Below are 22,317 nucleotides of genomic sequence, written 5' to 3' on the forward strand. Positions count from 1 at the left end.
GATATTCCACTCAATGTCTAAATTCTAGAGTGACTGAAGCGGACTTTCTATTTATTTTACAATCTTTCCACTTTGTTCACCTGAGAAGGGAGATGGACAGATAATTAGGAGATCAACACAAATTGAAAATTCACTCTAGCAGGTACTGATAAGAACGCTTAAGAAATGAGAAAGTATGTTTTCCTAATGACATCATTTAGACAGAAACTTCATTCACAAACAGTAAATTTCATTTTCTTTAAAGAAGGCAGAACTGTACTGTGTTAAGTAGTTCATTTTTTCCCTGTTTTACTAACATTCTGTTCAAGATGAGAAGAGGAAATAGGACACAGAAGCATACTGCTCTTCAGAGCACATGCCATATTTCATCATTTTCACTACTTTGAAATCTGGATAATTCCCCCTCCTTTGCTTTCTGTACACACGTGCAACCACACCAATCACTAAAGTAATTAAGTCAGGCAAGCCCGTACCACCTCTATGGGAAGGATGTTGAACGGTTTTCTAAATAGGATGCATACAAATATTTTAGTAGTGTAATCAATAAGCTCCATTCTATAGGGCTTTCTAATTTGCACATGTCACTCCTTGAGAGTAAAGCACAATAGAAGTGGACGTTTTGCAGTCAGATGCCTTAATTTTTGTTTCATATTTCACCTCTGAAACATGATCATCTACTAAAACAAAACCTATGGGGCAGAAAGGCATGTTCCCATTTTGCCAATCAAGCAGAAGCATGAATGTTTGCCAGGATATCTGGCAGTTCTGTTCAGACTGGGCATTTCTCATCCTTCTATTGATGTGACCTTCAAATGATGGAATTGGATCAAGAATAACACACTGTGATGGAACTTGTAAAAGTAATGGAGCTGGTGACAAATGCACCCAGGATGACGGCAAAACTTAAACACACAGTAGGTACTGTGGCAGTGAGATTAGGAGCTAATGTTTTCACTGTAGACGTTTCCCTCTTATTCATGTTTAAGTCACAAAATTCTTTGACATCTAGTCCCAAGTGATAAGAAAGAAGTATAATTGCTCCAATGGAGCCACTATAATTGGTCTAATGGAGCCACTATAATTGAAAGAAAGGTAGAACAGCCTAATAATGCTCATGCATGCCATACTGACAGATTAATTTATTCATTCATTCAAACATATTTATGGACTCTCTACACAAAATACTATTAGTTGCTAAGGTAGATACAAGAGAGTCTAAAGCTTTATTTATGCTCAAAAGTGCTACTGGTTGAGTTTAGGAGCTAAAATCATTTGGAGGAATGTTTGCTTCATGTTCTGTTTCATACCACACATTAGTTCATTGAAGAGGGAAAGATAACTTGTCTTTGGAACGACTGCAGGAGGCTTCTTGGAAGAGGTACCATTGCAACTAGACCATGAGAGAGGAGTTATGATTCTAGCACAAGGCATTCCAGTCAGATAGAGCAGTGTAAAAGTAAGAACTCCAAAATGCTCTCTGCAGAACAAGGTAGAGTTATAGTCGACTCGGGTAAAGCTGTATTAGAAAAAAAGACCAGAAGTTAAGTTGATGACAATGCAAAGATGGATAATGAAAGGATAACACATTTGGGTTACATTTAGTAGATAACTAAAAACCAATAAAGCAATGTGCTCAAAGAACATTTTTAAAAAGATGAATTAGCATGGCAAATATGACATTTCCATTCTTCAGCCTGTGCTCTGAGATTGATAACTTTTAATAATTCTGTGTTATTTTCTCACATCCTAATCATTCCCCAGTCTTGGGTAAACCCAACTTCCCTTTCTCTCTGTTCCCAGTCCCTGCATAAGGGATATTGTTGCTTTGGAAAGGAGTCTATTATTCCCTGAAAGCTCAAGCTGCTCAAAGAATATTCTGAGCAAAACTTAACACCTGATGCCACCTTGGCACTCACAGGTGATTGGACCATGCACAAGTTCATGGGCTTCACTGGGACCCCTCTGAGTGGCCAGCACTAAGAGCTCTGCCTCACAGGGTCCAAACAGACCAGGTGGACCAATGAAGTTCTCTTTTCAACTGGTTTCAAAAGGAGACTCATAGATAATGGACAGCAGAGAGCAGAGAAGCCGGGAAAGAGAGAAGGAGTTGGCAGCAGTAAGGAAGGAGCAGAATATCTAAATAAGTAGAAATCATGTGGCAAAGAGAGGAGAGAGAAATAGGAGGAGTAGCAGGGGCAGAGTGTGAAAATAATCGTTAACATAATCAACTTGTAAGGCTTCAATGTAGCCCTTGGTTGTCACGTGGGGGCCTGGATTTTGAGAGGGCCCCCTTCCCACCACTGAAATTTACAAGGTGACCCCTTGGGCCTGAACTGTTTGTACAAATATTATAGTTTACACTAAACACCTGCTTTCCTCCTGGGAGTCTGGAACCTTGGTATGTGCCAGGTAGTATCTGCCTAACGCAACTCCTCTAATAAAAGTCATGGTGCTAAGTCTCTCCAAGCTTCCTTGAAGACAGGGTTCCATACATGATGTTGGAACTCATTGCTGGGAACATCTGGTGTATCCTAAGTGACTACCCTGGGACAGGACCCCTGGAAGCTTGTGCCTGGTTTCCTTTACACCTAACTCTGTAGTTTGCCTTTGCTGAGTTTGCACTGTACTTTATGATGATAAAGTTTGCATTTTTTATCATCATAAATTATGGCTATGGGTATGATTTGAGCAGTCTTGTGAGTGCCATTGAAACACAGAACTGGGGGTGGTCTGGGGGACCCTGATACACAGAGCTGTTATAATAAGTTATAAGATGCTATAGGAAATTATAAGTTATAGATAAGTTATAAGATGAATAGGAAAGCCTATTCATTTGTATGTATCTGTAGCTGAGGAATAAAGCATAATAAAAACAGATCTGGATGCCAATGACTGGTGCTTGGTCCTGGGTGGTAACAAAGTATTTCTTGAGATTTCAGTATCCTGAATAATTCTGAATGAGTTTCAGTTTTATTGTGGACATCAGGAAGATCCCCACGTTCCTTTATTTACAAAGCCCCAGTTACTTAAGGTTTATCAAACAAGGCTCTAATTCTTTCCTAAAAGAGCTGAATAATACCAAAGCAAATCATATAACCAGATAAAATGATTAAGTGACCAATGGATGGTTTCCAACCTCAACTTGGGGATGCCTCATGATGCTGTTTGATTTTTTGTCCTTATTCACCAACCTTGTGTTTTTTCATGAAATGTTTTCTAACTTCAAGCTTCAACCCCACTCCTATGATTCTTTGCTGAGCAACTTGATCTCTGAAGAAAATGAAATCCATTGAAGGAGTGACTTCTACCTTCAAACCTACCTGCAGGGACCCTTTTCTTTCTCACCTCTAGTTCCAGAGGAACAACTGTTTCTCCCTGTATACTGGAAATCAGAAATCTAATCTCTACCCCATCTCTATCTTTCTCTTTTGTCCATGTCCCAATTCTCTGCATTATCCCCTCATCCATAATATCATTCATATCTGTTCGCCACATCATCTTTCTTCTCTGTATACACAAAATTCAAGGTTCTTTCATATTAAAATAACAATACAAACAGAAAGAAAAATGCTTCCTGTAACACAGCTATCACTGCATAAATTGTGAAAGATGGTTCCTGCTTACTCTTAACTTACTAAAACCATATTCACTTCTTTATTTCCATCCTACAGCTTCATTCAAACATCTATTCACTAAAAAATTCACTGTCTTCTATCAGTCTTTCCAGTCAAGCTAGTACAGCCTGCACTGACCACTTTAATTTTTGAAATTTTCTTCTCCCACTTATTCTCAAACTTCATGTTTTCCTGCATTTTCTGTGCTGTCTCTCATGTCCTCAGTAACTTGCTCTGCATCTTCAACTTGCCTGGCTATCACCTGTCTCCTTTTGGCCCTTCCCTGTGCTCTCCATTTCCTCCAAAAGTTCCTATACCCCCTCCTCTGATGACTCTCAGACCTGAATCTCTCCACCTCACCTTCCCTCTCATGGGCCAGATCCATCCTCCCAATGACTCCCTGAGTGTTTCCACTGTGATGAAAACTTTAAGACAATACGCCTACAATTTGATCCAGTATCTTGTTCCTGAGATGTGTTCCTACTCCTTTATTTTTGATCTGATTGATGACATAAAGTCTACATTCTTTGAAACCAGTAGATTAGAATATACATTCTCAACCTCTTTCTCTCCTTCATACAGTCAATTATTCCTTAAATACTATCAGCACACTTGCTCCAATCCTCCAAAGCTCTCTCTCACCCTGCCACTTCTTCCCATCATTTCCCAAACAGTTGTTCATCTAGGAAATGGCAAGAGCTTTCCTGACTACTCCCCACCAAAACCCACCCTCCACAAAGTCATCAGAGTCAGCATCCTAAAAGAGATATCATGAGCTTGGGCTTTTCAACCAGACTATCCAGATTTGAATCCTGACTCTGCCACCATCTTGCTATGTAGTCTTGGGCAAATAATGTGCCTCCTCTATGCCTACCTTCATTGGTAGAGTAAAATGCTGATAATAGCGAAGACCATTAAATGAGCTAATACATGTGAAACGACTAAAATGTATCTGGCATTTAGTAAGTGATCAACTAATGTTATTTTATAATCATATATCATAGTATTTCTTTATCTGAAAAAATATTATATCTCTCTTGATACCAAATGAGAAACAGTATTTCCTGCCATATCAAAAACTAAGGATGTCATGGTCATCAGTGATTCCAGCCCTCCAGGATGCTCAGGAAGGAGAAGGGCACTGTGGGACCTGGCAGCCACCAGGCTGCAGCCCCTCCCTATGGGGAGCCTTGAGGAACTCAGGGTGTGAAAATGCAAATTACTGACTCCAGAGAGCTGAGATGCATATGAAAGGAATGATTTCAGTGAACCCAAGCTCTTGTTTCTTCCCATTCATAGGAAAGCATTAAACTCCTTAACTTGGGATATCTGATTTCCTTTCATTATCAATAAGTTCTTGATGTTCAGACTGCTGCTGTTGCTGCTGCTGCGGCTAAGTCGCTTCAGTCGTGGCCGACTCTGTGCGACCCCAGAGACGGCAGCCCACGAGGCCCTCCCTGTTTCTGGGATTCTCCAGGCGAGAACACTGGAGTGGGTTGCCATTTCCTTGTCCAATGCATGAAAGTGAAAAGTGAAAGTGAAGTCGCTCAGTCGTGTCCAACTCTTCGCGACCCCATGGACTGCAGCCTACCAGGCTCCTCTGTCCATGGGATTTTCCAGGCAAGAGTACTGGAGTGGGGTGCCAGACTACCTGCCCTTTTTTTTCACAATTTCTATATAACTTGGCTCTTCTCCCTTTCCCCCTCAGAGCTGTTCTCTCAAGCTACTAAAGATGCTGTCTCCCGGGCTTAAGTCCTAAAAATTTTTGCCAAAGAAAACATAACTCTCAATTTTTAGGTTGTGACTAATTTTTTAATCGACACAAATAAATATGCAAAATTTCAGTGAAGCAACCATCCCTAGAAGAGTAACTTCTAGGGAGTAACTGGCTCCTTATCTGGTGTCTTAAAGTATATGATTTCTTTCATTATCATAGAATATACCACACCATATGCCATGTCACAAGTCTGCTGCAGAAAATTACTAGCTCAAGATTAGATATCAGTATTCCCAGAATGAGTGAATGAGTGTGTGAACACTCTGCCGCAGGCCATTTTATCACAGTCCAAATTAAGTATTGTTATGTTTTCCAAAGCATTTGTGATAAATGAAATTAGCAAAGGATATACAGGATTAAAAAAAACAAATAGCAAGTCCACGTGATAAAAATGCCTGTGAGTATTTAAAATGAATATATGGACCATCTCTAAATATTCTGGAATTTACACTGTTAATTAAGGAAGGTTCTAAAACTGTTGTGAGTACAACTGAACTGCTAATATAAATAAATACTTATTGAGTACTTACTCTGTGAAAGGTGACACACTATATTTTTCTCACAGTACTAAACATATAATTGGATGAAAAATGAGGAATAAACAGATTCTAATAGAAAGCAAACTGTAAGTGATATAGGGCTTCTATGGTGGCTCGGCTGGTAAAGAATCCACCTGTAAGGCAGTAAACCCAAGTTCAACCCCTGGGTCAGGAAGATCCCTTGGAAAAGGAAATGGCAACACACTCCAGTATTCTTGCCTGGAAAATCCCATGGACAGAGGAGACTGGTGGGTTACAGTTCAGGGGGTTGCAAAAAGTCAGACACGACTTAGCAACTAAACCACCAACCACTGCAAGTGATATAATCAATGTCTTGAGAATGTCCTCACACTTAGACAATGGAAGGGAATATTAATACTGAAGAAGGACATCAGCAGGTCGTGTTTCATGAAAGAGCTTGAAGTTTTCTGGAGGCTTGAAGGGTGAGTAGGATTTGAACAGAGGCAGAAGGTTAGGGAAATGTTACTCCAGACAGAAGAAACAGTGAATTATTAGTTTAATATTGATTTCCATGGTTACACCCTATCTGTGGTCTGATTACACAGTGAAACCATGCAGGACTCTGTGGGGCTCCACGACACAAAAATCTTTCTGCGTCTCTCATTTCTTGACTACAAGAAACAGGCTTCATTCAGCACCTATGACCCACCCCTGAGTTCCAAAGAACAAATTCAAGCAGTTTTGAATCAGGGAAGGGAAGGGATGCAAAGAAACAATACAGCAGCCTTGGGGCAGGGTCCTAATTCCCCTTCAAGGGATACACAGAATCTTTGAGCGGTTTTGCAGACACTGACACCCCCAGCAGGTGGGGAAAGTTAACTGTCTATTGCCCACCAGCACAGAGATCCCTGACTGGTTGAAACCAGATTGACGATGCTGACTTCCTCTTATCTCACCACCAACCCATCAGAAATGCTGATCACACCCTCTTTGAACCATTACTATAAAACTCCTCACTACCTGCTCCAGGTTAGGACACACAGTTTTGAGGGCATTAGCCCACTGTGGCCCTGTTTGCCTGGCAAAGCAATAAAGCTATTCATTTCTACTTCACCCAAGACTCTGTCTCCAAAATTTAACCGTGTGGGGGTACAGAGGCTGGATTTAGTCTTGGTATTAGTAGGAGAGCAGGCTTCTTGGGAAGAGCCAAGAGAGAGAGTAGAAGCAATGCCAGATGTGTGGTCACACCAGGGACATCAACCTGGGACCAAGTGAGAAATACTATGATTTAGAAGGCATCGTGGCATGTGATTCACCTTGGAGCATCCATAATTGGTTATGGAAAGAAAATTCACTGCACATTATCTGTAATGACACTCCCTAAATGTGGGATGGGGGTGGGGCTGTAGATAGGCTAACAGAAAAACATATTTGAGATATTCTGGGGTTGTGCCTTAAAGCACTTGATTGGCAAAAGATAATTGCACTGAAGATGGAACAGGTTTTGATACTCAAGCATAGCACTCAAAATAACATCCCACTGACTGAAGGGAGGCAGGCATTCAAAACATCAACTCATAACACACACAAAATGCTTACAGCAACAGTGCTACCCTCCATGGGGTAGCTTCAGTCACTTGGTCTTGCAAATTTACAGTCAGTGCTTCCAAGCAGTAAGTTCATTAAAACCAGGAAACTGCTTGCTGCTGCTACTGCTAAGTCACTTCAGTCGTGTCCGACTCTATGCGACCCCATAGACGGTAGCCCACCAGGCTCCCCCGTCCCTGGGATTCTCCAGGCAAGAACACTGGAGTGGGTTGCCATTTCCTTCTCCAATGCATGAAAGTGAAAAGTGAAAGTGAAGTCGCTCAGTCGTGTCTGACTCTTAGCGACCCCATGGACTGCAGCCTACCAGGCTCCTCCATCCATGGGATTTTCCAGGCAAGAGTACTGGAGTGGGGTGCCATCGCAAACTGCTTAAGTAGTTTAAAGTGACAAACAGTTCTAAAAACAAATGTTTGAACTACATGGATTCCAAACAAATTTATCACAATCAGAACTGTTATGGCACACCTATAATGACTAGAAAATTAATTTATGACAATAACATGTCAAATTGTTTTTCTCGTTACTCTGCCACTGCTAAAAGAGAACGTACTTGTTTTTAAGGGTGTTCCATTTCCACTCATGCTCACTCCCGTTGGTTGTATCATTTTAAGAGCATGCTGAAATATTTCACCTACTTTGTCCTCTTTTCTTTTTTGTCCAAAAATGGCTATAGATGTGAATGTGGATTATTATATAATAAGGATGCTCTCATGTGTTTGAGGAACCCCAAACAGAGTCTAGTCTAACTGTGATGTGTTTTTTAAGTGGATACTGATATACAGATACATACACACTTGTCTTTCATTAAGGGCTGTTGGAGGTTTCCCTGATAGCTCAGTTGGTAGAGAATCCTCCTGCAATGCAGGAGACCCCAGTTTGATTCCTGGGTTGGAAAGATCCCCTGGAGAAGGGAAAGGCCACCCACTCTAGTATTCTGCTCTGGAGAATCCCATGGACTGTATAGGCCATGGGGTCGCAAAGAGTTGGACACGACTGAGCGACTTGCACTTTCACTTCCACTTCATGGGCTGTTTTGCCAGAAACAAAATTACATTTTATTCATACATTAAAATTGTGTTATTCCCATGGACATTTATCTTACAAAATAAACACACACACACACACACGTGAAGAGTGAAATAACTAAATGTTATAACCACACAGTCTCCACACCACTAAGGATCTTTGGTCCCCCTCCCCCACCAACCACACCTTTCAGAGGAGCCCAGCCTCCCCACCACTCTCTTCACTGATGATGAAGGAGCAAATACCGCCAACGAGATACAGGTTCAAGCAGCTTCTGGCACACAAATCATGAACAACACCAATCTCATGGAGAGCCGACAAGAGTATCTTGAATGCTGAGACTGACAGAAGCCTGGCATACATACAATCAGTCTGTTCAAGTCAGTACTTCCCGGCAAGTTTAGAAACACAATTATCTCTTAATGAACTCCAAATTGCTTCTAGAATTTAAGTACCATGTTTACCTCCTTCCAGGATCACCATTGGGAAGAAGAATATGTCCAAAGGAAAGGGTGGGAAATCATGAGGTTGGGATGATTCCCCTTTCCTTCCCCTCCTCAGAAATGTTTCCTGGGAATGGAAAGCTGGTCCAGTACCTGATGTTTTCTTCAAGCATCTCTTAATGGACAGCACCAAGCAGCAGCCACATTGTTGATTAGCACAACATCAATGTCCAATTGATTATACCCACAGCATATCAATATGTGACCATCAACATTAAACCTTACAGCAGTTTATGTAATATTTCAAGTGCTGAATTTTAATTGGGTGATGCACTGAATAAACAGCAACCTCAATGATTCATCTGGTTTATAGATTTTGTGTTTGTTTGAAATATTGTTCTAATTGGGTTCTAAATAGTTAAGTAAGAATGCATATTAATTATCACAGTATAATAATGTTCCTAAAATAGCATCTATTGTCCACATAAATATTAAAGTTTTTTTTTTTTTTATGATCAGCATGATTTCAGTGAAAACCAAGTAAATTAATGGTAATTGGCATGCAGATAAAAGAAGAAAATTGTTTTCTTACTATTCAAAGTTTCCTCACTTGAATTCATTTAGTATTTAATATGTAATACTAGTATTCATAATGCATTAGATCATTATTGAAAGGTTTTTAGGAGTCTGACTGTCATAAAATTTTAGAAGGTTACTTTCTTGACACTGTTCAGAAAACATACTTATGTACCAAATTTATAAAATCACCAATAAACTCTCAGCAAATATAAAGAATTTCATAGAAAAAAAAAGATTTCTCTTAGAATTGTTTTTATGTTTTACTTAAAGAAGCAAAAAATAAACAGTGGAAAATTTTAGCAATCTCAATTTTAGGAAAAAAATCACATTTACTTACGAGGAATCTAGAAGTCAAAAGGATGACATTCCATCACCAGCCTGCAAATTAACAAAACAGAACTTAAGACAGTATTACTTTACTCAGGGCACTTAATTGAAGAAGACAGTAAAAAGCATGATTATATTATTTCTGATTCAATTATATAAATGTATAACATTGGTCACAGCAAATAATAATGGTAGCAATAACGATATCACAATCCTTTTATCTAAAGATTTACCTGGGGTGCACCATAAACCTATCCCTTTTTTTAAAGTGCTATCCGTCCACACGCTAAGCAGGTCAGACTGTTCATTTCTGTACATGCATGCTAAGAAATCAACCAAAGGATTAATACAGTAATTGAGAATAAAACTGTGGAATCGTATTCTGAAGTGGCACCAACATGTATTCAGAAACTCAATTAAGCTCATAGGAAAAATGATTTATTAGGTCATTGAGGTTTTCCAACAAGTGTGCACAAATCGTTGCATCTAGATATGGATGCAAGCTAATCTACAGCCTCTGATGGAGCACTGTCGTCTGGGTTGCAGGGAGTCACTGAGGTGTTGCATTGATGTTAGCTCTGCCGTTTTGACACTCTACCTAGCTGCTGTAATTTTGCTTCAGTGCACTCAGAGCTGAGTCTGAAAGCCTCAGAGCATGGGTACAAAGAGTTATGTTAAGGCAGGATCAGAGGTGCAGGGAACCAGCAGCACCTACACTGATTTGCAGTCTCGAAACTGGTGTGAAAACAGCATGGTGGTCTTGACTGGATGGACACTCGCATGGCTAAGGGCAGGATGAGAGGTTGAGACAGACATACATCCAAATGCTGCTTCTTCTTGCTCTCATCACCACTTTTTTCTATACCATAATGGCTCAGCATAGAGTCATTTTATAATAAAAGATACAAATTCAATGGAAAGGTCTGTGTTTTTAACAGCAGATAATCTATCAGGATGTTGTGTGTCAGGCATTTACCAGGGCTTATATGTATAACATTAACAGCCTTAGGTCGACCTTCATATGTTATCAGAAGATTTAACAGTGGGTTTTGTTAAATTTCTTGTCTCTTTTATCTACGAAGGTAATGATACACAAAGCACAAACACAGATCTTTAATCTGGGAGGAGTCTGCAACAATAAGATGAGTTTTCAGCTTTTGAGCAAGCTGCATGTCAAGATACTTGGCAGAGTTAAGTGATACAATTGCAAAGTTAAATAACAGAAGGGAGAGGCATCAAGAGGCAAAGAAAAGATGGAAAATTTGTGTTTTCAGGTGAGATCTGGGAGGAGGAGGAGAGTCATCTGAGTGGGGAGACATAAAAACCCTCCACAGTTAACAGGAGCTGAAGAGAAATTGATTTAGAGAGAACAGAGGCATAATCATGGTGTTGAATAGCACATTCAGTAATGAGTCTGATTCTTGGAAACTGAGCTGAAGGAGGGGCCGATAACTCTGAGACTGACACACGCCATAATTTCCTCAGAAATGAGCCACTCCTTCAGCCCTCTCGAGACGAGTCTATGTGACACAGTCTCAGAAGTATGTTGAGGGGTAAAACTAAGGCAAGAGGGTGATTCAGAAGTTTGAGGGATACATAAAAGTGATGGAATTTTAAGAAAACCCTGGAAGCAGTGGACACATGCCACAAATCGGACTCAACAGCAACGTTCAGATGTATGCATGATACTGTCTCCTAGCTTTAGAGGAAGGCGCGTGGATGGAGCTCTGTATGTTGCAGAATGAAAGTGTCAGTTGCTCAGTCTCATCTGACTCTTAGATGACCCTCCAAAGACTAGTCCACCAGGCTCCTCTGTCTACAGAATTCTCCAGCCACGAATACTGGAGTGGGTAGCCATTCCCTTCTCCACGACATCTTCCTGATCCAGGGACTGAACCCAGGTCTCTTGCATTGCAGGCATTTTCTTTACCATCTAAGTCACCAGGGAAGCCCGGATGTATGTTGCAAAGATGTCAATTAAAAAGTCTCAGAGAGAGGGAGAAGATCAATGAAAGAACTTGAAAGTACAGCTCACTGGAAACTATTACAAAAATAAGGAAATGGTGTTGATTTAGTGACAACAGCCTATGTTCTAGTAAACTTTAGGTAGGAAGTGAATGTTTCCATGGAATCCCTTTTGATGCCTGAATCTTTGCTTTCACTCAAACATGACATGTTCTTAAACAGTGACACAGCAAAAGAGGCAGGTGACGAGGGCAGTGCTGTACACACCAAGGATGCTTTGTACAGTCCTGGCAGCTGGTGGGAGGTAGCACAGACATGAACCCAGGACTCTCAGCTGCATGCCAGGCCACAGCATCAGCCCCTCCACCATCCGTCCTTGGGTTTCCCATGCTCACAAAGTGTACTTCTGATCTCTCATCACACCACCTCTCAAAGCTGTTTTCTTTTAAGGCTTTCTCTTTTTATTTTTTTCACCCGTAGACTATTCTGTAGACTTTTCTACCAGTCTGCCTACGTAATTGATCTCTACAACCCTCTTTGGAATAAAACTTTGCTCTGCTCACTCTATTCTATACTTTTGTGTGCTACAAAGCTAGGTACCATTTCCAGATTTTGTTCATTCCTTCTCACTGACCCAAATCTTCTAACCGCTCCCCTCTCCACCATACACCCATACGCATATACACCTGTTCTTTGATCAGTTTGCTAAGTCATATAGCCATATATATGTATACACACATACATCCCTTGAGTCTAAAATATTCCAGAATTGCACTTTAAATTTATATTATTTTAGAATGAGGCACTTGGAAAGCAGCCAATCTAAGTTTGTATTTTGTTCCAGAACTACATTGCCTAACCTTTCAGAATGTAAGATTTGACTCAGTAGGAACGTTTGTGAAATACAGAAAAGAGCACAGTCTCTCCGGGGTCTGTTATTTGTCTCAATTGCTTATATTGTTTCCAGTTTTTAAAATTAACAGAACAGTGTCTGGTATCTGCCAAATAGAGCTCTGACAAACAGGAAGACGTGACTAAAAGAAGCTGGCGTGTGGGTTGAATATTCAATTCATCAGGGACAACTGGATTTCATGTAGACGGCAGGATGCTCTCATCAGCCTGACTCCCCATGTGAGGTGCCTACAACTCCCTTGCCTTAATCTTTAATTCTCAGTTATCCTTCTCAGATTCCAGCTTCTTCCACTACCCCCTTCTACTCTTGGATTCCATGACCCATCACTCACCAACCACACTGTATCTGTCTGTTTAATTTCCCATTCTTTCCTTCGTTCACCTTTCTGTGCACTTCTGAGTTAGGCATGGGGGGTGGAGGATACAAAGGCATATTAACACTTTCCTTTTATGTAATGTGGTTATAATCAAATTGTGAATCTCAGGATGTTTTCTCATGACATGTTAAAAAAAAATCATAGCAGACAATGATTAAATTCCAAATGAATGGTATAGAGTTGTGAAGAGCAAGTAGAGATCATTGTGATTCACAGTAACTTGCTCATTCATTCAATAAAACTGTATCAGGCACTGTAATAATGCTGAGAATGACAAAGTTATTAAAAAAAAGACTAGAGCACATATAGTTTTCAGTTGGAGATATATATATATATATACATATATATATATATATGTTAGGTAGCAAAGACTGTAAAGGAAAAAAGTAATTCAGGTGATGGAGAAATTTCAATTTTGGGTGAAATGGCTATGAAGGTTCTCTTGGAATAGACAAAATTTGAATGAAGAACCCCACCAGGTGAGAGAGTGAGTCACTGAATATCTGGGGTCAGAGCACAAGAAGACCTTGAGTTGGGGCAGGTCTGGATAGTAAAATAAGAAACCTCAAGGGTGAACACAGTGGAGATTAGTAGAAGATAATGTTGGAGAGTATTGGGACCAAGATTATGAAGAGGTCTGTGGGCCCCTGGTAATGACGTAGGCTTTCACTCAAAACTAGATGTCCTTGAGAGCTTTAAGCAGAAGCGTGACATGATCTGACTCCCATGTTGACAGGCTTGTCCTGGGTGGTGTGTCGAGAGTAACCTGACAAGAGGGAAGGAAGGGCAGAGTCAAGGAGACCAACCAGAGGTTGCTCTGTCAGCCCAGGAAAGAGCTGATGGCGGCTTGAAACAGGATGGTAGCTGTGGAGTGATTAGACATTTTCAGATTTTGGAGATATTTGGAAGGTTGAAGCCAAATATTTTACTGACTAATTGGGATAGCATATGCTACATTGTGGAGAAGGCAATGGCACCCCACTCCAGTACTCTTGCCTGGAAAATTCCATGGACGGAGGAGCTTGGTAGGCTGCAGTCCATGGGGTCGCGAAGAGTGGGACACGACTGAGCGACTTCACTTTGACTTTTCACTTTCATGCATTGGAGAAGGAAATGGAAACCCACTCCAGTGTTCTTGCCTGGAGAATCCCAGGAACTGGGGAGCCTGGTGGGCTGCAGTCTATGGGGTCACACAGAGTCGGACACGACTGAAGCGACTTAGCAGCAGCAGCATGCTACAATGGAATAGTATATCCCATATAGTATATGGGATAAGAGAAAAAGATAGTGAAGAAGAAGTTAGCAGCAAGCAGGCAGGACTGACAGAAGTCTGCTCTGAGTAACTCTGCCTGGAGGTGGGACAAGTGATCTAGTCTCTGGAGTGGGCCTAGCAGAGGAGGCCAAGGTTTGGGGAGGTGCCTAAACTGGTCCCATACATGCCTCATAAAAAACTGGGCTTGGGTTTACATCACCCTTACAGACAGTGTCAGCTGCCCTCACAAGTCAGCATTGCTAGAAGTGGTAATTACTTATTCTAGATGAATGACAAGGCAAAGAAACTGGCCAGAAGGCATTTATAATTCGTGTTTCACCTCTACCTACTGTACCGTAATGCACACTGTATCAGGCAATCACAAGTACAGCAAAGCCTTGGACCGATTTTGTTCCATCAATACTTGTATATTTGCCTTACTCTCCTAAGCGAGAGATGAGATTATGATAACATATTCCAATTGTTTTACCAGTTCACATTGAGAGAAATAACAGTTATGGAAAACATTCACACGACATGGTGTTGAGGTGGTAGGTTTCATTGCTATATCCAACTGGAAGGAACAATATTAAGAGCTGTTTTTGACTTGGGGCAGATTACTTGATATGAATGGTGGATAGTTTTTTTTTTTTTTTTTCCTTTAGTAACTCTTTGCAAGTGAGTTTTATACATATAACCTGAGAGGGGTTTTGTGAAGTTTATCAAGGTAATATTTATAAACTTCCCTAAAATCCCTAGCTGAAAGTGAAAATGTCATGTAATATTACTTTTCTAAAAATGACAACTATTGTAAGCCTTAATTATAATTTTAAATTCTCTTATATAAAGGAGTGTGAATCAATCAAATATAATGACTATGTGCAGATCGTAAGTTCTTTAGGGCCAAGAAGTGAGTCATTCTTTTTTTCCTCTTCCATAGCATATACTATGAAAGTTGATGATGGTGATAGTACTACCAGTAGTTAGCAGTAATAATAATAATACTGTAACTGCTTAGCTCACGGTATATACCACTCATCTTTCTGGGAATTAATTAAGCAAGGAGGTGTCATTCACAATTTACTGGTTGAGCACAAGGCACAGGTAACAGTATCAAAAAAATGTTAGCATCAAACTCAGCTCCATTCAAAGGAGCCAGGATCCAAAGCTAGAGCACATAGTAAAACTAGGAGTTGGAAAGTCATAGAGTATGGATTTGAGCAGAGGTCAAAAACCATCACAGTTGCAAGGTAGTGGTTTAATCTGTCTGTCTATTTTTTATTGTTTTCTTTTATTTTTTAGCAACTTGAAGTGCCAGAGGCCTATCTTGCTGACCTTTCCCTTTATGTATAGTCCACAGGAAGTTTAAGCTTCCCATTCTTGTTAATAAAGTCTATTTTACTTATTAAATATAATCATCTTATTTAAGATCTGGTAGTATCCAGTTGAAAACAGTTCCTGTGCCATCGGAGTATTTGGGGGCAATGTTCTGCCATTATCAGGGACACACATCATCTATAGGTTCATGTCTGAACATCTAGCACCTAGTATACTTTATAGCGTGTGCAAAAATACAAACATAGACAAGAGATGGCTCCTTTGCCACCTCTACTTTGTCATTAGGATCAGGGATGGTTTTCCTCCAAGTCTTTCTTAGATTAATGTCTCCAGGTTTTCTATCTTTTGGAGTGATCAATATTTAAGCACTCTGCTTAGTTCTGATATTAATTCATATTTTTCCAACTTAATTGAGATATACTTAACATATAACATTGTATAAGTTTAGCATGTACAGTGTGTTGATTTGATACATTTATATACTGCAAAATGATTATCACAGCAAAGTTAGTTAACACATATATTCATCACCTTGAATAATTAACAATTTCTCTTTATTTACTCATATGTGTGGTGAAAACACTTCACATCTACTATCTTAGCAACTTTCAAGAATACTATGTTGTGTTATTGGCTACTATCTCCATGCTTATATTAGATCCTCTAGAACTTATTCATCTTATAACTAGAAGTTTCAACCCTTTGGTCAACATCTCCCCATACCCCCCCATACTCAGGAAATCACCATTCTATTTTCTGTTTTTATGAGTTCAGTGTTTTATATTGCACATATCAATGAGATCAAATAGTATTTGTCTTTCTCTGACTTATTTCACTTAGTATCTATATTGTCACAAACAGCAAGATTTCCTTGCTTACGGTTGAGTAATATTCTATTATGTATACATATATACTGCATTATATTTACACACTAATATATATGTGTATATATCTGTATGCACATGTAATATATAAACATCTATGCACAATATTTATATACACACATACCTACATACACACACACATATATGTATAAATAACATTTTATTTTCATTCATTGAAGACATTCAGATCGTTACCATGTTATGTTGGACATTGTGAATAACGTTGCAATGAGCATGGGAGTACAGATAGTTTCTCAAGTTAGAGATTCCATTTCCTTTGGATATATACCCAGGAATGGGACTGCTGGATCACATGGCGGTTCTACTTTTAACTTATGAGGAAACCCCATACTGTTTCCCATAATGACTGGATCAATTTACATTCCCACCAACAGTCCACAAAGATTCCCTTTTCTTCACATCCTTGACAGAATTTGTTATTTCTTATCATTTTTTATAATAGCCATTCTAACAGGTGTGAAGTGATATCTCAATGTGCTTTTGATTTGAATTTCCCTTATGATGAGTGATGCTGAGCACATTTTCATCTACCTCTTGCCCATTCATATGTCTTTTTTGGAAATATGACTGTCCAGGTTCTGTGCCCATTTTTTTTTTTAGTGGATCACTTTTGTTTTGTTTGACTTGGTACTGAGTTGTGTGAGCTATTTATACATTTTGGACATTAACTATCTAGAAGGCAATGGCAACCCACTCCAGTACTCTTGCCTGGAAAATCCTATGGATGGAGGGGCCTGGTGGGCTGCAGTCCATGGGGTCGCTAGGAGTCGGACACGACTGAGCAACTTCACTTTCACTTTTCACTTTCATGCATTGGAAAAGGCAATGGCAACCCACTCCTGTGTTCTTGCCTGGAGAATCCCAGGGACAGGGGAGCCTGGTGGGCTACTGTCTATGGGGTTGCACAGAGTCAGACACAACTGAAGCAACTTAGCAGCAGTAAGACATACTTTGCAAAATATTTCTCCTATTCTACAGGTTGCCTCTTTATTTTGTTGATTGTTTCTTTTGCTGTGCAGAAATTTCTAACATTGTGCTGTAAAGTGGGTATATGTTTTATTGTCTATACCAAGACATTGTTACAAGAGCACAAGGGGCAAGAGTGTCAGTTGTTCCAGGACACTAGGCACTCTCCCCAGACCTGACAATCATGTATGATTACAAAATTACACACTTCTAGATGGCAGGGTGAGTGTGCCTTTTGCTGCTTTCTCCTATGGTTAATCAAAGTGGATTTTACCTATGGTCTTGAATAATTCTTTCTAAACAGATTTTAAAATAATTGAATTATAGTTTCACTGCACTAAGCATCTTGCTATTTAAAGGAATTGTATGGTGATTCTTGCTGCAAACTGGATAACTATAAAGTTATTCTCCCCACTCCCAATTTCTCTTTTATAAATATTATTACAGTTTGAAATGACTTAGCTTTCAGTACACCTATGTAATAATCAATGCCTGTCATCTCTGCAAATAATATATATTAACTATTTTCCTGACAGTTTATCTGGAGTCGTCCTTTACTCTTTGCAGGCTTGACAGGTGGCGCTAGTGATAAAGAACCAGCCTGTGATGTAGGAGACACAGGAGATGCAGGTTCAATCCCTGGCTTGGTAGGGTCCCCTGGAGGAGGACATGGCACCCCACTCCAGTACTCTTGCCTGGGAAATCCCATAGACAGAGGAGCCTGGAGGGCTACAGTCCATGCAGTTGCAAAGAGTCAGACACGACAGAGCGTCTAGCACTAGCACTTTGCTCTTTTCTTTCTCTCGAATCTCACATCCAATTCATGAGCAAATCCAGTTGGGCATTCCTTTATAACCCTGAATCTTACTCCTCCTCACCATCCAAAACTAAGGGACCTTCACTTCTCACCTTGTCTATTCCAGTACGGTATACTCTACTCTACCTGCAGACCCTTCTTCAGATTATTTTATTCACAGATCACTTCCACAAACCTACTTGAAACCATCACAGTATGATGTGATGGTTTAAAATAAAGTGATGGTTTAAAATAAAGTGATTACTGTTGTTTACAGGGTTTGACCTGACTTGACCTTAGCTGCGTTCCTCTCAAACCTTCTTCCTTTCCCTCTGTGGTAGTCAATCCGGGTGAAGGCAGCGCAGCAAGCAAGAATCAGTCTCAGGGTCTTTGCTCCCTGTAACCCACTTGTGTTTACATAGCTCACGCCTTTGACTGTTTCTCTGGCCAAATCTCACCTCTTCAGGGAGCCCACTTCAAATCATGCTATTTAAAATTTAAATCCCTCACTTACTCTCCTGCTTTGTTTTTCTTCATTGCACTTACTCACTTTTGATGTATCATTATGTATATTTGTTTATTTTCTCTCTCTCTAAACAGGTCACAAACTCCATCAAGGTGAGGACTTCTTTTTCTCCTATATGACCCATTTAAATATGTTCTGGCACATAGGAGACATCTAATTTCTATTTATTGGATGGATATAAAATAAATGAGTAGTATGAGTATACATATTAGGTCGAATCTCAGGTTGAAAAATTGAAAACCAAAATGTAGCACTGAAACTTCTTTCTCAGTCAATCTTTTACCCTTTCACGTGAAAAAGGTGATAAAAAGATCATACCAGGAGCTAAAGTATGAAGTCAGCAAATGCTAAAGACTGAAGTCAAGAAGAGAGATTGTACTGTTTATCTTATTTTAAAGATTCTGAGATTGTCCTCATTGAATGCATTGCTCTTTTTTTTTTTTTTTTGATACATAGCTTCATTTTATTTTTCTGGCTTTTACATTTTTGTTACCATGATTAGTTCAGTTCAGTCACCCAGTTGTGTCCGACTTTTTGTAACCCCATGGACTGCAGCACGCCAGGCTTCCCTGTCCATCACCAACTCCCGGAGTTTACTCAAACTCATGTCCATTGAGTCAGTGATGTTATCCAGCCATCTCATCCTCTCTTGTTCCCTTCTCCTCCTGCCTTTAATCTTACCCAACATCAGGGTCTTTTCAAATGAGTCTGTTCTTTGCATCAGGTGGCCAAAGTATTGGGAGTTTAAGCTTCAGCATCAGTCCTTCCAATGAATATTTAGGACTGATTTCCTTTAGGATTGACTGGTTGGATCTCCTTGCAGTCCAAGGGACTCTAAAGAGTCTTCTCCAATATCACAGTTCAAAAGCATCAATTCTTTGGTACTCAACTTTCTTTATGGTCCACTGGAAAAACCATAGCTTTGATATCCTCATCTAATTACTTTTATTTATGTTATATTCTGTATGTGACCTCAAGTACTTTTTAATGAATTATAAATAAACTATGTTATAACATAGTATTAACATAAGTAGAAAGCTAGTGACTATAAAAATGATACATTGCATATTAAAGCCAATAATGAATGATGTTTGAATATTCTATACTGTTAGCTATCATCTTATGAGCTACAAATAATCATATACTTTATGCACTAAGACTTACTGATAAAGCAATGATGCAAAGAAAGCACATTTGATAAATTTTTTTTAATGTTTTTTTTTTATTGCTTTCTTCTCTAATTTTATTTTATTTTTAAACTTTACATAATTGTATTAGTTTTGCCAAATATCAAAATGAATCCGCCACAGGTATACATGTGTTCCCCATCCCGAACCCTCCTCCCTCCTCCCTCCCCATACCATCCCTCTGGGCCGTCCCAGTGCACCAGCCCCAAGCATCTAACATCATGCATCGAACCTGGACTGGCAACTCGTTTCCTACATGATATTTTACATGTTTCATTGCCATTCTCCCAAATCTTCCCACCCTCTCCCTCTCCCACAGAGTCCATAAGACTGTTCTATACATCAGTGTCTCTTTTGCTGTCTCGTACACCGGGTTATTGTTTCCCCCTCTTTTTTAAATTATGAAAGTATGATCAGACATTTACAGGAGAGTTAGAAAATACAGAAAAATGTTACATAGTTCCACTGTATATTACAATTATTTTTTAAGTAGATAAATTAAGATGTTTAGTTGCAGTTTCAATATCAAACTCTCAAAAATTAATACAATGAATAGTCAGAAAAATAGACAGATATATTAGACCTGAAAAGCTCTATGAACCAATTCAACCTAATTACAATTTACACAATTTTCACACAACAGCAGGGTACAAATTCTATTCAAGCTCCCATAGACTATAAACTAGGAGACACTAGAACACATCAAGGGACATAAAACAACGGTGCAAAAATTCATAGTCTAAAGTTACCAAAATCATACAGCGTCTGCTGTCTCATCACCATGGAATTCTGTTACTATGTTATTATTATGCATTGTTCTTAGTAAGAGTAGAAATTCCCGCTTTTCAACTCTGATTAAAAGATGAGCTTCCCTCCACGCCCTAAAGATCACCAGATTAGCTCTTTGTTGGCTAATGGAAGGCAAAGTGGTCCATAAGTGAGAGCCTGCCTTGGAAGACTCATTGCCTCGGTTTCCCTACGGACAGGAGGTGGGAAATGCCGGCAGCAGCACCCCAGCTGATCTCAATTGCCCTGAAGTCGCCCAGGGAGGAAGGCGGATCTCCGAGCAGTGAAGGCCCAACCATTTAGTGCTTTATAGACCACAGACAATTGCACTCAGGAGCAGGGAGGCAGGCGGTACTGACGGCAGTGTTCTGATGAGGATGCTCCCCGCAGCTCCATCCACACAGTAGCCAAACGACCCCCGATTCTGCTCTTGCTGTCACTTCTGGGTCTCTTCCAAGAGAGAGCAAGTTGCTTTAACCCAACAACAATATGAAGTTGCATCACTTCCTAAGTCAAAAATCCACTTTGTTTGGGACTGATTTTTTGATGGGGATCACGGAGTTCCACACTGTTCAAAAATGATTTTTAATCAAGATGCCTTCCTGTCAAACAGTAAAGTTATTAATGATGCTGTAATCTTCCAAATAAGCTTTGACAAATTTGTTTTTAAAAAAAAAAAAAAAACAGCAGAAAAACCAGAAATGTGGTTGCTAACATTTGAATAGATCTTTCAAAAGGCCTGTACAGATTTAACTGTGAACTCAGAAGTTTCCTATTTCAAATTTTGAAAAGTACATCATAATTTGCTAGTTAATATGTGATTAATACAGTTTGCCTGGGTTTTTAAAAAAATCTGTACTATTCTATATGTTAATGAACACCATTTGATGCTATGGTAGTATAAATTTGAATAGAGCAGTTCATAAAACATGAACTGCTGTCCCTTTAATTTTGGGAAAGTTAAAAAATGTGCCCTTGAAAAATGAGTAGACAATAAGGGCCAGTTATCATCCCAGCCTGATGACCTATTCCTTGTATTTTAAAATGTTAATATCTAAATGATACATTCTACAGGTCTTTGCTTTCGGTTAGAAGCTGCACACATGCATGCTAAGTTGCTTCAGTAATGTCCGACTCTTTGAGACCCTACAGACTATAGTATCCCAGGCTCCTCTGTCGGTGAGATTCTCCAGGCAAGAGTACTGACTTGGGTTTCTAAGCCCTCCTCCAGGGAATCCTCTGGACCCAGAGATCAAACCCACATCTCTTATGTGTCCTGCATTGGCAGGTGGGTTCTTTATTACTAGCACACCTGGGAAGTCTTCTGTTATAAGCTATTTCCATTATATTATCATACTGTGTCTTCATGACAGTCTTGGAATTCTTATCCTCAGTTTGTAAAGGGGGCTACTGAGACAGAGAGTTTAAGTAAT

This window comes from Bos mutus, chromosome 27 (assembly GCF_027580195.1).
Source record: "Bos mutus isolate GX-2022 chromosome 27, NWIPB_WYAK_1.1, whole genome shotgun sequence".
Classification (NCBI taxonomy): domain Eukaryota; kingdom Metazoa; phylum Chordata; class Mammalia; order Artiodactyla; family Bovidae; genus Bos; species Bos mutus.